Genomic DNA, 12,696 nt, shown 5'->3' on the forward strand with positions numbered 1-12,696 from the left:
TATTTAGGGTAATTTTACCCCGCCGTGTGGACCAACCAGAAGGCGACATGTGTCAGCCCTAGGATGGTCCAAAGTGAACCTATCCCTGCTTGACACGTGTCATCCCAGATATTTGGGAAAATGACGGCCTTCAAGTCCAAATCCCGAGAAAGCCACAATGCGGCGCAACCCACCACTGATTAGGGTTCTGTGACCTAATCAGGGGCACAATTCCCGAGGACCTTATAAATAGGGAGATTCCCCTCTTTTGGAGGACACGTTTTACCATTTATTAAAAACCGTCCCTTTGATAGAGACAACTGAGCTTGGAATCCGAGCAGATCCCCACCTAAATTTCCGCACCTTTTTCTCTCCTTTCAAGTTACTAACTTGATCGTCGGAGGCGGAGCACCTACCAACTGGTGTCTCCGTTTGTCTTGCAGGTACAGGCCGCACCGGACCAGTCTTCGAGCTGTAACTCTCCCGAGGGACAAAAATACCCAAAACATTTGGCGCCATCTGTGGGGAGAGTACCTCAAAGATGGTTGGAGAGTCTGTACCCATTCCTGATCTTACAAACTTACAACCGGTTATACAACCGGAGAACCAAGAAAACCCTCAACCGGCACCTCAGCCGGGAGGTTCTGGAATTCCTCAGTCGTTCCCTCGGCCTCCGCCTGAGGTCGTCACTGAGGATGAAGCTGATGATGAAGATGATGATGACGTGGAGACCTATACCACAAAGGATGGGTCCTTCGTGTCTAAGTACAAGCGTTTCAAAGATAAATTGGAGCGCAATCTTGATCAGGCGGGCCCAAGCAGGCGCCCCTCTGGAAGGCCAGAAGGGGAAACCCAGAAGGCCAAAGGTCAAGCCCCAGTCACCCGGGATAAGCTCATGAAATTCATGACCTCTTTCAAAGGTGAAATCAAGGCCATGATCAACAAAAACAAGGCAAGCTCTAGCAAGAGTCCGCCGGCTAAGAAGTCTCCCACTCCTGGGAAGAAAAATCCCGTCAAGGAGAGGCGTCCAACTCCCCATCCCAAAGACAAAGAAAGGGAGAAGGGGAGGATGGCCTCTTGACTTGACTGGTCGAAAATTCTACTGCCTACTGGTCCTCAGAGGCAGCCTCGACATGAATAGCCGGGGACCAGCAAGAAAACAGCCTCCGACGCTCGACACATCATCGAGCGGAGGAGAAACCAGCAGCTGTCTGAGTCAGCCTCTACTTCGAGCTTTCCAGACAGCTTCAAAGAAACTTCTGTAAGGAACTCACAGTCCTTACTTGAGAGTCGGACATGCGGCAAAACCGTCAATACCGAAGCTGTCCAAGGTTAAGAATGTGCTGGGAGGCACCTATGATGGTACCACCAACCCAGAAGACCACCTGATGGCATACACCAACCTCATGTGCTTACAGGGTTGGGACGATGCCACCTGGTGTCGATGCTTTTCGACTACACTGAAGGGCATTGCCCAACAGTGGTTTGGCAACTTGCCATCCGGCTCAATTGATTGCTTCAAGAAGCTAGCCTTCTTGTTTGCCACCAACTTCTCAATGAACATCCCTGCCAAGAAAACGAGGCGGAATATGAAGCCCTGCTAGCCGGAATCCGCATGTGTAAGGCGGCGGGGGCAACAAAGATTAACGCCCATTCTGATTAAGGCTGGGTCTCTTGAGGAGTTTCATTTGAATCAAGTATCCAGGTCTGATAACAACCAGGTGGATGCACTGTCAAAACTTGCATCTTCCGCCTGCCATGATACGCCTCGGTCAGTCTTTTGGGAAGTTCTTGAAAAAAGAAGCATCTATGAAGATCCCATTGGAGTCTTGGACCGAAGCTCTACCTGGATGGATGACATCCAAGCATACCTCTCAGACGGTACACTTCCTGATTCGCCACAGGAGGCAGCCGTTCTGAAAAAGCGAGCCGCAAGCTTCGAAGTTGAGAAATAGAGAACTCTTCAAGGCGCGGTTTCTTAAGCCTCTTTTGAAGTGTGTAACCCCAGAAAAGGGGAAAGAAGTTCTTGAAGACTTGCACTCGGGATTCTGCGCCTCCCACATAGGCGGCAGATCCCTAGCCGTCAGAGCCAGACGACATTACTTTTGGCCCACTCTAGAGGCAGACGCCAAGGAGTTGGTGAAGAAATGTGACAAGTGCTAGAAATTTGGCAAACTTATTCATCGTCCGGCTACTGATCTGACGGCCATCCACAGCCCAATCCCGTTTGCAAAATGGGGCATGGACATCTTAGGTCCTTACACGCCTGCTCCAGGCGGTAAGCGTTACATCTTGGTGGCTGTAGATTACTTTACCAAATGGGTAGAGGCTGAGGCGGTAAAAAATATCAAGACATCAGACGACATTTCTTTCATCTGGAAGAATGTCATCACCCGGTACGGGGTCGCTATGTCCATGGTGTTTGATAATGGTCCTCAATTTGAGACGCCTCAGCAAAAAAACTTGGTTGGGAGATCAAGGGATCTCAACTTGTTTTCCATCAATCGGCCGTCCCCAAGCAAATGGCCAAGTTGAAGCCTTCAACAAACTAATCTCAGACGACATTAAGAAGAAAATAGAAAGAGCCGGTGGCTTATGGGCTGAGGAATTAATCCATGTCCTATGGGCCATCCGGACAACAGCAAAGGGGGCAACCGGTGAAACCCCATTTCTCATGGTTTACGGTGCTGAAGCCGTCTTTCCCATTGAGCACTATGAGCCAACTCTCAGAGTCATGCTTTATGATGAAGAGGCAAATTGGGAGGCAATGCGCCTGGCATTGGACTCACTCCCAGAACGCAGGGGCAACGCCGCCTTACGTCATGAGATTTACCGTCTGAGAATGACAAGAGCCTACAACAAGAAGGTACACAGGCGTCCTTTGAAAGTGGACGACCTAGTGTTACGGAAAATGGAGGCAACCGGTAGGGCCAACGAGCTTGTAAAGCTAACTCCAAATTGGGAAGGCCCCTACCGGATTTATGAAGAAGTAAGAGACGGCACCTACCTCCTGGAAACTCCAGACGGCAGGCGCCTGCTTAGAACTTGGAATGTAGACAATTTGAAAATGTACTACTTCTGAGATTTTTAATGTTTGTAAACAAGAAGTAAATTACTGAGAAATTGCCTTTTGTTTTCACTTGTTTATTTCTCTGAGTTTGTCACTTGAAAATTGAATTAACGTCTGATTGACGAGAGGCCAATGGCCAGATAATTAAGCTAAGCACAAAACCGCTCAGTGGCTATACAGCCGGTCTCAAACAAGACCAGAAGGCCAATGGCCGGATGGCTGCTTTTCCCATAAATTCGCCTATCCCAACATGGACAAAGGCGTTCGGCGACACCCCTCCGGGTGCAATCGTCGCAGAGAGAAGCCAACTTGCTTACTCTACGTACCAATGCAGGCGACCACGATTGGACGGCTGAATCAGCCATCCATAGCCGTCTGACCTGAACAGTCTAAGGAACGACCAAGTTTCGGAACCCGGATGTCCAATGACATCAGTCGGCGACCGACTGAAGTTCTTACTTAGCATTTTTTCGTTTTAAATTGCATACATCCTCGTTTGGGGCAAAAGAGTTGTGCAATGGCTATACAATCTCTACTTAGACGGTCAACACCGTCTAGATAGTGACTGGAACGCCTGTTAATGTACGGCTGTGCACTTGGTTTGGGGCAATCACTACTGTGATTGATTGACTTACAAACGTATCATGCTCTATGCAACATCAGACGTTCCCAAGTCAATCAACCAACTCCACTTGAAACCAACCACACAGCCGTCCAGGGGCAAGGACAGCCGTATACTTTTGATAAGTTAGGCAGAGATCGCCGCATGCTTTTGATAAGTTAGGCAAATATTTAAAATGCAAAAAATTGAAATGAAATTGAAGTGCAAACACAAGCGCAAAGTAATAAAAACCGACTCAATCGGTGCATTCATTGAATTTCCACCCAGCCAAACGGCTGTGATGGATTAAATGTTAACCGGACCCCGTCCGGGTAAAGGAAATTGTTTGACAACACGGCCCTACAGCCGGTAAAGATACAAATATACTCGGCACACAGGCTAGAAAGCAAGTTTGGTGGCATACTGCCGCAGATAAATAAAAAAAAAGAAAGAAATTGGCACACAGCCGCTGAATTCATTGCCCTGTAGACGGTCCGTCCTGGCCCTTCTTCTTCTGTCTCGGGGACTTCAGGCTCGGGGTGCTCAGTGTTGGCCCAGGCGAGGAAAGACTCAGGCTCTGGCTCACCCTTCTCTCTCAGGTATATCACCTCTTCAGCATATTTGTAAGCCAGAGCCCAGACGCCATAATCCTTGTTGGGATACAAGGCAGCCCAGGCGATCTTCATCATAGCCTCGTTGTCGGCGGCCATCTCAACTACCAGGCGGTTTTGATCCGCCTGCAGAGTCGCTCGGAAGTTATCCTGAGCTTTGGCCGCCTCCTTCTCCAGCTTGGCAACCTTGCCCTTCAGATCAGTGTTCTCTGAAGAGACACCCTGAAGTTTCTCAAGGTCTTCCTGGGCCTTCTTGAGGTCCTCCCTGAGCTTGGGGAGGTCCTCCTCCGCCTGTTTTTGGGTCGTCTCGGCATCCTCAGCCCTCTGCTTGGTCGCCCGCAGATCCGCCTCCAGCTCTTGAATCTTGGCCGCCTGTGTCATTTGGGTTGCTTTAGTTTCAAGATCGTCAATGATACACGAGTATAAAGCAACATTATCGGCGTCTATGGCGGCCTGCTTGGCCCGTCTTACCTCGTCCCGCTTGCGGGTGTAAGGACGCTTGAGCCCGTTTACCCGCAGAAGAGCCTGCAAAAGCAAACAAGGTTAGCACTGCAGGCGGAGAAAAACTTGGAGAAAGTTATTGAAAATTATTCAAGTGTCTTACCTCAGCCAGGAGGGACAGGATACGTTCAAGATTGAACGTCTCAATCCCCGGGATAACATCCTTATCCCGTTTGCTGACAGCCTCCAGCATGGCCTTGGCGTGCTTCTGGACGTCTGGCCAGTGGGGTGATTGATCTGCACCACAATCAGCGTCAGAGTGTGAAACTAAAGCAGCACCAATATGGTTCCGACCGTCTAAGAATGACGTCTGCAGGGAGTGTGATTTCACTCGCAACGGCCATACCAGCTCAGGCGGGGATTCAAAAGGGTTCTTACCTGCAGAGCCGGCCAGGAAAGAGCCGCTGGCAGGCGTGGTGAACCCCCCGGTTGCAGATAGGGGGTTGGTCAGGTCGAGGCCTAGAGAGCCACTCGCCCTCTCCGTCCTTCCCCCTATCCGCATTTGAGTCTTCCTGCCTGGGGCGTTGGGAGTTGCGGTGGAGGCAGCCTTTTTCGAGGACTTGCTGGGGTTAGAGGCGGTGGTCTCCTCCCTAGCCCGTTTGAGTTTTTTCTTCAACGTCTTGTCCACCTCTCCTCCCTGAGAAAATAAACAAGTTAATGTTAGCAGTCGAAGAAAACAAACTTTGAAGCAAATTCTAGAAAAGAGTCAGACGTTTACCTTGGCCCTGAGCTCTCTCGCTTGGGCTTCCGCCAAGTCTCGGCGGATCTGTGCTGAGGACCGTTTGGGGGTCTTCTCGTCTGGCAGCATGTTCAAAGCTTCTTCTGCGAAAACAAAAAAGGAATTGATTAGTCCATCATAAAAAACAATTCCGACACAAAAGTACTACAGACGAAAGTGTATTTAGGCGCATACATCTGGTGAACATGTGTCCTAGCCCGCAGGCGGCTAGGAAGCATTCGTCCATGAGCCAGGCGCTCTTAGGGATCCAGAATCTGGGGACTTTTATTGTCTCCCCGGTTGACAATGTGGCGTCTATGAGGCCGAAGAAGTCAGCCTCAATTATTTTATCAAAGTCCTCATCCGGGATCCGGGGAAGACATCATTTCCGACCCAGAAGGTCAGGCTTTTATTGTATTGGCGGAGCTCGCAGTTCTCCCGTCTGGTTGGGGCCGTCAGCAGGTAGAACCTGTGCTTCCAGCCATCAAATTTGGAGACCTTATCGAAGGTCATCATATATTGAGGAAACGTGGTCAAAGTATACCACGCTCTGTACCCGCCTGGGCCGCGGCTAAGATAGTGCATCTTAGCAAAAGCTTCCCAGCCGGGGTGAATTCGTTGGAATTCACAGGCGGCAACATACCCTAGAATGTTTGCCCAAGAATTGGGGGTAAGTTGCCAGACTCCGAGGCCGTAGCCTCTCAAGATTGCCTTCACCGCCTGGTGAAGGGGGAAGCGCAGACCAGCCTTGAACGCCGCCTCGTAACAGCCGAAGTAGCCGTTGGAGTTTCGTTCAGTGTCTTCCCAAGAAATGGTGCCGTCTGCAGGAGGCACCCTTATTTTCCACCCGTCTCCCATTGGGTGCACTTTCAAAAAATTTTCAAGGCCTCTTTCCATGAGGTCCCTGTCTTTAATGGAGACGTGGATCTTGTAGGGATCGTCCTTCTCGTTCCATTTCTTCCTCTCTTCTTCCTCGCTATCCTCAAGCGGGGGAAGATCATCGCTGCTTTCAGAAGAGGAGACGGTAAATCCACTCCCCGTCTCCTCCCCAGATTGGGAGACAGAAGCTGAGGCGGCCTCCTCACCGCCTTGGTCGCACTCGTCCAAAAACGAGTCTGGAGGAGTTGGGGGGCCACACGGAGGGGATCTCTCCGGAGCCGTCTGGTGATCTGAGCCAGACGTCTCTCCCTCAGGCGTTTGGCCGCCTAAGCCTTCGCTCCTATAATTGGGATCCTGTGCCGTCTGCATAGTCCGAGCCATTGTGTCCTGCACAGACGCGCAAATGGTCAGAATCCAAGCATGAGGGTGGTCCCAACACCCTGAGACGGCACTACCAGTCCTAGACTCAGCCGTCCCTGGTGAACAGCTGGATTCTAACCTAGGTTGTGCCGTGTGTGTTGGTGATGAATCCATTTATTGCAAGAAATATGTACAAGTGGTAAAATGAAAAAGAGCTGAGAGAGTCAGAGACGGTACCTTTAGATTTGAGATCCGAAGGTAGACGGGTCCGCCTGTGTTGATGAGGCTGAGATTTCTTAACTTGCGCTTGACTCAGACGGATGACTTCTGCTCTCTCTTTCAAGATTCTCTCTAAGTTTTCTCTGAAAATTTTTGTGAAACGTACAAGAATAATGAGGGTAAACGGCTATATAAGGAGGGTAAATTAAGGGGTATTCCTGTAATTTACTCAGATGGTGAACAGTAAAATTTTGGCGGTAAAATTACCACCAACCAGAGAGTGACACGTGTCACAGATGCCACGTGGCGTGCCACGTCACATCTGTGAGGGGCAAATGTTTAGGGTAATTTTACCCCGCCATGTGGACCAACCAAAGGGCGACACGTGTCAGCCCCAGGATGGTCCAAAGTGGACATATCCATGCTTGACACGTGTCATCCCAGATATTTGGGAAAATGACAGCCTTCAGGCCCAAATCCCGAGAAAGCCGCAATGCGGCGCAGCCCACCACTGATTAGGGTTCTGTGACCTAATCAGGGGCACAATTCCCGAGGACCTTATAAATAGGGAGATTCCCCTCTTTTGGAGGACACGTTTTACCATTTATTAAAAACTGTCCCTTTGATAGAGACAACTGAGCTTGGAATCGGAGCAGATCCCCACCTAAATTTCCGCACCTTTTTCTCTCCTTTCAAGTTACTAACTTGATCGTCGGAGGCGGAGCACCTACCAACTAGTGTCTCCGTTTGTCTTGCAGGTACAAGCCGCACCGGACCAGTCTTCGAGCTGTAACTCTCCCGAGGGACAAAAATACCCAAAACAATTTCCATGTCAAAATTTGGCAAAAATAAAAGGTAGCCTTAATTACTCGATGATGAAATAACCGAGAGTAATTCCCCTCTTCTCCCCCCAACCCTATTTAATGAACCATTTTTTTCAAAATTTACTATACTCTCTACTTTAATGTGTTTTCAGGTTGTGAAAAAAAATGAAAGGAGCTAGAAAAACAAGGGTTATATATAATACCATGCAGTTTTTAAAAGATGGCAAAAAAATATCCCCTTCAAAATTTTGAAGTAATTGAAAAATGTAATCTGTGAAAATTTGAAATATTTGGAAATTTGTTAAGTAAAATATAAAGACATGCGTACTAAAAAAAAGTTATTGAAATTCAACATAATTTTTTTTTTTCGAAAACTACTACTAGTAGTATTTAATGACGCATATAATCAAATAAGCACTTAAAAAAAGTTTAAAATGGATTATTTAAAAAAAAAAAAAAAGCTAAGTTTGGTAAATGCATAATATAATTTTTAGTTAAATAAAATTCAAAATGCATAAAAAATATATTTAAAAAAGCCAAAATTAAAGAGTTTTAGCGGTAAGAAAGTTCAAAGTTTGTTACATACGTTAATGAATATATAATAAAATAAAAAATAAAAAGGCGTAAAACTATATTAAAAAAAAAAGAAAAAAAAAATTAGGGGACAAGGGATTCGAGCCAAGAATATATAAAGCCAGCTTTTGGGACGTGAGGCGCTATGATGTTGGCTTGTTTGCATAGCCCAATAGCCGGCCCTGATAACATGAGTTGGTGGAAAATTTCTTTCACTGTTTGTTAATCCTCCCACGCGATGTTCTGTATATATATAAAACTAGTTTTGTACCCCATGTGATGCGCAGATTGTTTATTGATTTTTAAGATTAATTTTTTAATCTATATGTCAAATTTTTAAATATATCATTATTGATTCAAAATTAGTTAGTCATTGATGTGCTTTCGTGACGATTTAAACTATGTAATAGACATGTAATGACTAATAATAATATTAGTGAAAATGTTCAATTAAATACATAAATAATAGCAAAAAAAATGTTCTAAGCACGTTGGGTTGACCTGATTTGAAATAACTCATGATCTGACCCGGTTGACGGGTTTACATACAGTAATAAAATCATATTAGATTGTGAAGTATATTATTTGAATCGATTAGAACATATTGAATAACTAATATATATAAAAAATAAATTTAGATGATAATTATTGAGAGTTATAATCTAATATTTTTTGAATAAAATTAAACTTCAATTTGTACATATTAAATATTGGTATTTTATCAAAAATAAAACTCTAAACTAACAATTTTATGCTAAAATTCTATCCAAAATTGATTGAAAATAGAACTTTAAAGTAACTTTTTTAATCCTACGAAATCTATCTAAATCCATCCAAGGTGGCACGACACTTGGCGAAAAGTTGGAATGCCAAGTGTCGCTGTCTTGTGGCCTGACTAAAAGTTTAGTTTAATATATTAGTTATATGATGTTACTTTCTCTTTCTACATTTCCTTAATTAATCATCTAAATTTCTTAGGGACCACATCCAATTCCGTTTCCCTTGCCATTTCTTAATAAAGCAAATGTGTTGAATGGGGAAAAATAACATGTCAGAGGGAGTATCAATATGTCACTAGTTCATTGCTTATAGTCTCACTTTTATAGGTATGATAAGTCACCGATAATTCGATTCTAATTTAGCTTAAAGATGAAAATGACACAAGAGCTAATCAAATGAGAAAACTAATACTCTGTAATTATTAATGACATGATATGAAAAATGACACATGAATGACCTGATATTATTTTAGTTTAAAAGTGACCTTATATTCGAATATTGGATTTGGTCAACCCGACCCAAAATTCAGCCAAAAACCAAAAAGATTTGAATCGAATTGGCCCAATACTGAATCAACTTTATCTTAATCATCCTGAACTTAGCCGAAACCGAATCGAAATCAATCCAACCCAAATTCATCAAATCCAAAATTAACCCGGGTTTTAAACCCGAATTGAAAATGACTCAACTCCTCCCGTGGCAGGTTAAAAGGGTAACCTTGACCCAAACTCCATTAGGTAGTATTCTCTGACTTAATTCATGTGAGTAAGTGAAAGTAGGCGAAACCTGGCAACTAACAGATTTATATGTTTACGTACAAATTGAGTTTTCCCCCATATTATCTGACCCAACTCCTGCATTTATCCATGCAAATTGCACGTGACCTGACCCCCTTCTCATTTCCATCTACACAATCCAACTGCAAAATATTAATCACCAATACCAAACTCAACTGCTATTTGTCGCTCCCATTTTACCAGGTAACGCTCCCTTTTTTTCTTGAAATTACCACTATGCCCTTTATGCAATATGGGTTATAAAAATGAACTTGTTCCCCATTTGGACACCATACATGAAACGGTACCCTTACTTCACGACATTGTTGTCCCGAGCTTCCCAAAATCGGTCCCCACGACCTTGCAACCAAATCGGTCCCCACGACCACCTAAAATTTCTATTTTCAAAAATCGTTAAATTTTCCGACGGGTCTTGGGTCATGGACGGCGAGTGGAACATACGTACGCCAGAGAATGCGTCGGATCATTCTGTAAGTATTTTTTTTTTTATTTTCGGTAAGTAGGACATCCGCCTAAAATTTCCGGATGTCCTAGGTACATCCGCCTAAAATTTCCGGATGTACCATGGAACATCCGGAAATTTCAAGCGGAAGTTGGGATCCGCCTAAAAAATCCGGATGTTCCATGGTACATCCGGAAATTTCAGGCGGATGTACCTAGGCACATCCGGAAATTTTAGGCGGATGTACCTAGGCACATCCGGAAATTTTAGGCGGATGTACCTAGGGACATCCGAAAATTTTAGGCGGATGTCCCAAATTTTTTTTTTTTTTTAAATTGTTAAGTACGTTTATCAACATATGTCTTGTGATTATTGTTGTGATTTAGTATTTGATAATTAATGTAATTTTGTTGTATTAATGTGGGTCGGGAATGAAAAAACCGTATTTATATATCAAGGGTAAGATTGGAATTTCAAGAAAAAAAGGGAGCGTTACCCGGTAAAATGGGAGCGACAAATAACAACACCCATACCAAATACCTTACCTCCCCAACAAACCTATAATTGGATCTCAATCACTCTACTCATCACACTTATATTTCAAAAAATGAAACTACTTTCTTCTTCAACCTTGTTCAACTTCCTCCTATGTTCTTCTCTTGTTTTCCTCGCCTCTCTCGTCACACATTCACATGGTCTCTCTCTCCCTCCCTCCTTTCTCATTGGAGTAAACGTGTCGTGTTTGTGTTTACTTTTATGGTCGAAATATATTATATCTATTATATATAGATATATGATGTAAAATAATACATTGGTCAATTTTGAGTTTGTTATTTTAATATATGTCAGGTTGGGTTTGAGTTTTAACTTTAGGTTGGGTCAAAATTAATTTAACTATCTTGATTTTATGTAACAGGTAAGGAAGACACGATAAGTAGGTGCGAGAAAAACGTACCAAGTATCAAACAGACACAAGTAGGGAAAGGAAAGTATCAAGTCGATGTGAAGAACAACTGCGGAACGTGCCCGGTGATCGATGTTCATGTCAAATGTGGCAATTTTTCACAAAAACAAGTTGATCCAAAGCTTTTTAAGGTGTTGAAATTTGATGATTGTGTGGTTAATTATGGCATGCCATTGCTTCCACTTCAGATTATCTCTTTTAATTACTCTCATCCTACTAAATATCCCTTGCTCCCCAACACTTGGTACTTTCAATGTGAGTGATTGATCCAAAGAGCGCGAATTTTATGATTAAGTTGCTTTAATGTTTTTTAAGATGATGATGAAATATTGAAATATGAGTATTGTAATTTGTGTTACTGCGTTTTATTGTAATTTGATTCATCAAATTGTAACTTTTGCTGTTTCTGACATATTGAAGAATTGTATTTTTACTAAGTAATTCAAAGCTATAGTACTCGGACTCGGGTACTCATGTCTGATACGGGTATATACCCAAGTGTTCGACTTGATTATTTTGTGAAAACTAAAATGAAGTATCCAAGTATCATACCCATTTTTGAGTGAGTATCAAGAGTCCGACACAAGTATTTGAGGTAAAATGAAGAGTATGTAACATAAATTCTAATTGCTTGTAATATTGCCAGCAGACAAAACCTGTTGTCTAAACTAATTTGCTTTTGTTTATGTTTTTTTTTTTTTAGGAATGCTTTTGTTTATGTTGTTTTTGTGAAATCAATGCATAATTACTTATAAGTACGGTAATTAATTCAATGGAAGGAGTCATTTTATAAATATACAAAGACTTCCATAGTTAATCTGAAGAAGTAAAAATAATTGCATCGAGCACTAAGGTCCTGTTCACATTTACTTAATTTCAGTTCAGTTCAGTTCAGCTTCAATCAGTTCAGTTCAGCTCCAATCAGTTCAGTTCAGTTCAACTTCTAATTTTCCTCTCATAAAATATTCATTTCAGCTCAGTTCAGTTCAGTTCAGCTCCAATCAGTTCAATTCAGCTTCAATCAGTTCAGTTCACTTCTATTCAGCTCAATTCAATAAATGTGAACATACCCTAAGATTATTTAGTTGACTTCAAAGTTTGGAAATATTATAAGGTTTTATAATTGATCTTTCTATAGATGAAAACAAAACAAAAATATTAGACGTCAGAAAACAAGTATTTTTTGTTGCCTTGTGGACTTTGTGGTTCTGTCTTATTTCATATGGTAATATGGTACTTTGCAGAATATAAAAATTAAATTAAATTAAATTAAAATAAATAAATAAAAATAAAAAATAAAAAAGAACTAATGGTACTGCTGCTCGTCACATGGGGAGCAGACACAAACTATAATTCCAGGACCTTTCCAATGATGAAC

Source organism: Chenopodium album, chromosome 11 (assembly GCF_948465745.1).
Source record: "Chenopodium album chromosome 11, dcCheAlbu1.1, whole genome shotgun sequence".
Lineage (NCBI taxonomy): Eukaryota > Viridiplantae > Streptophyta > Magnoliopsida > Caryophyllales > Amaranthaceae > Chenopodium > Chenopodium album.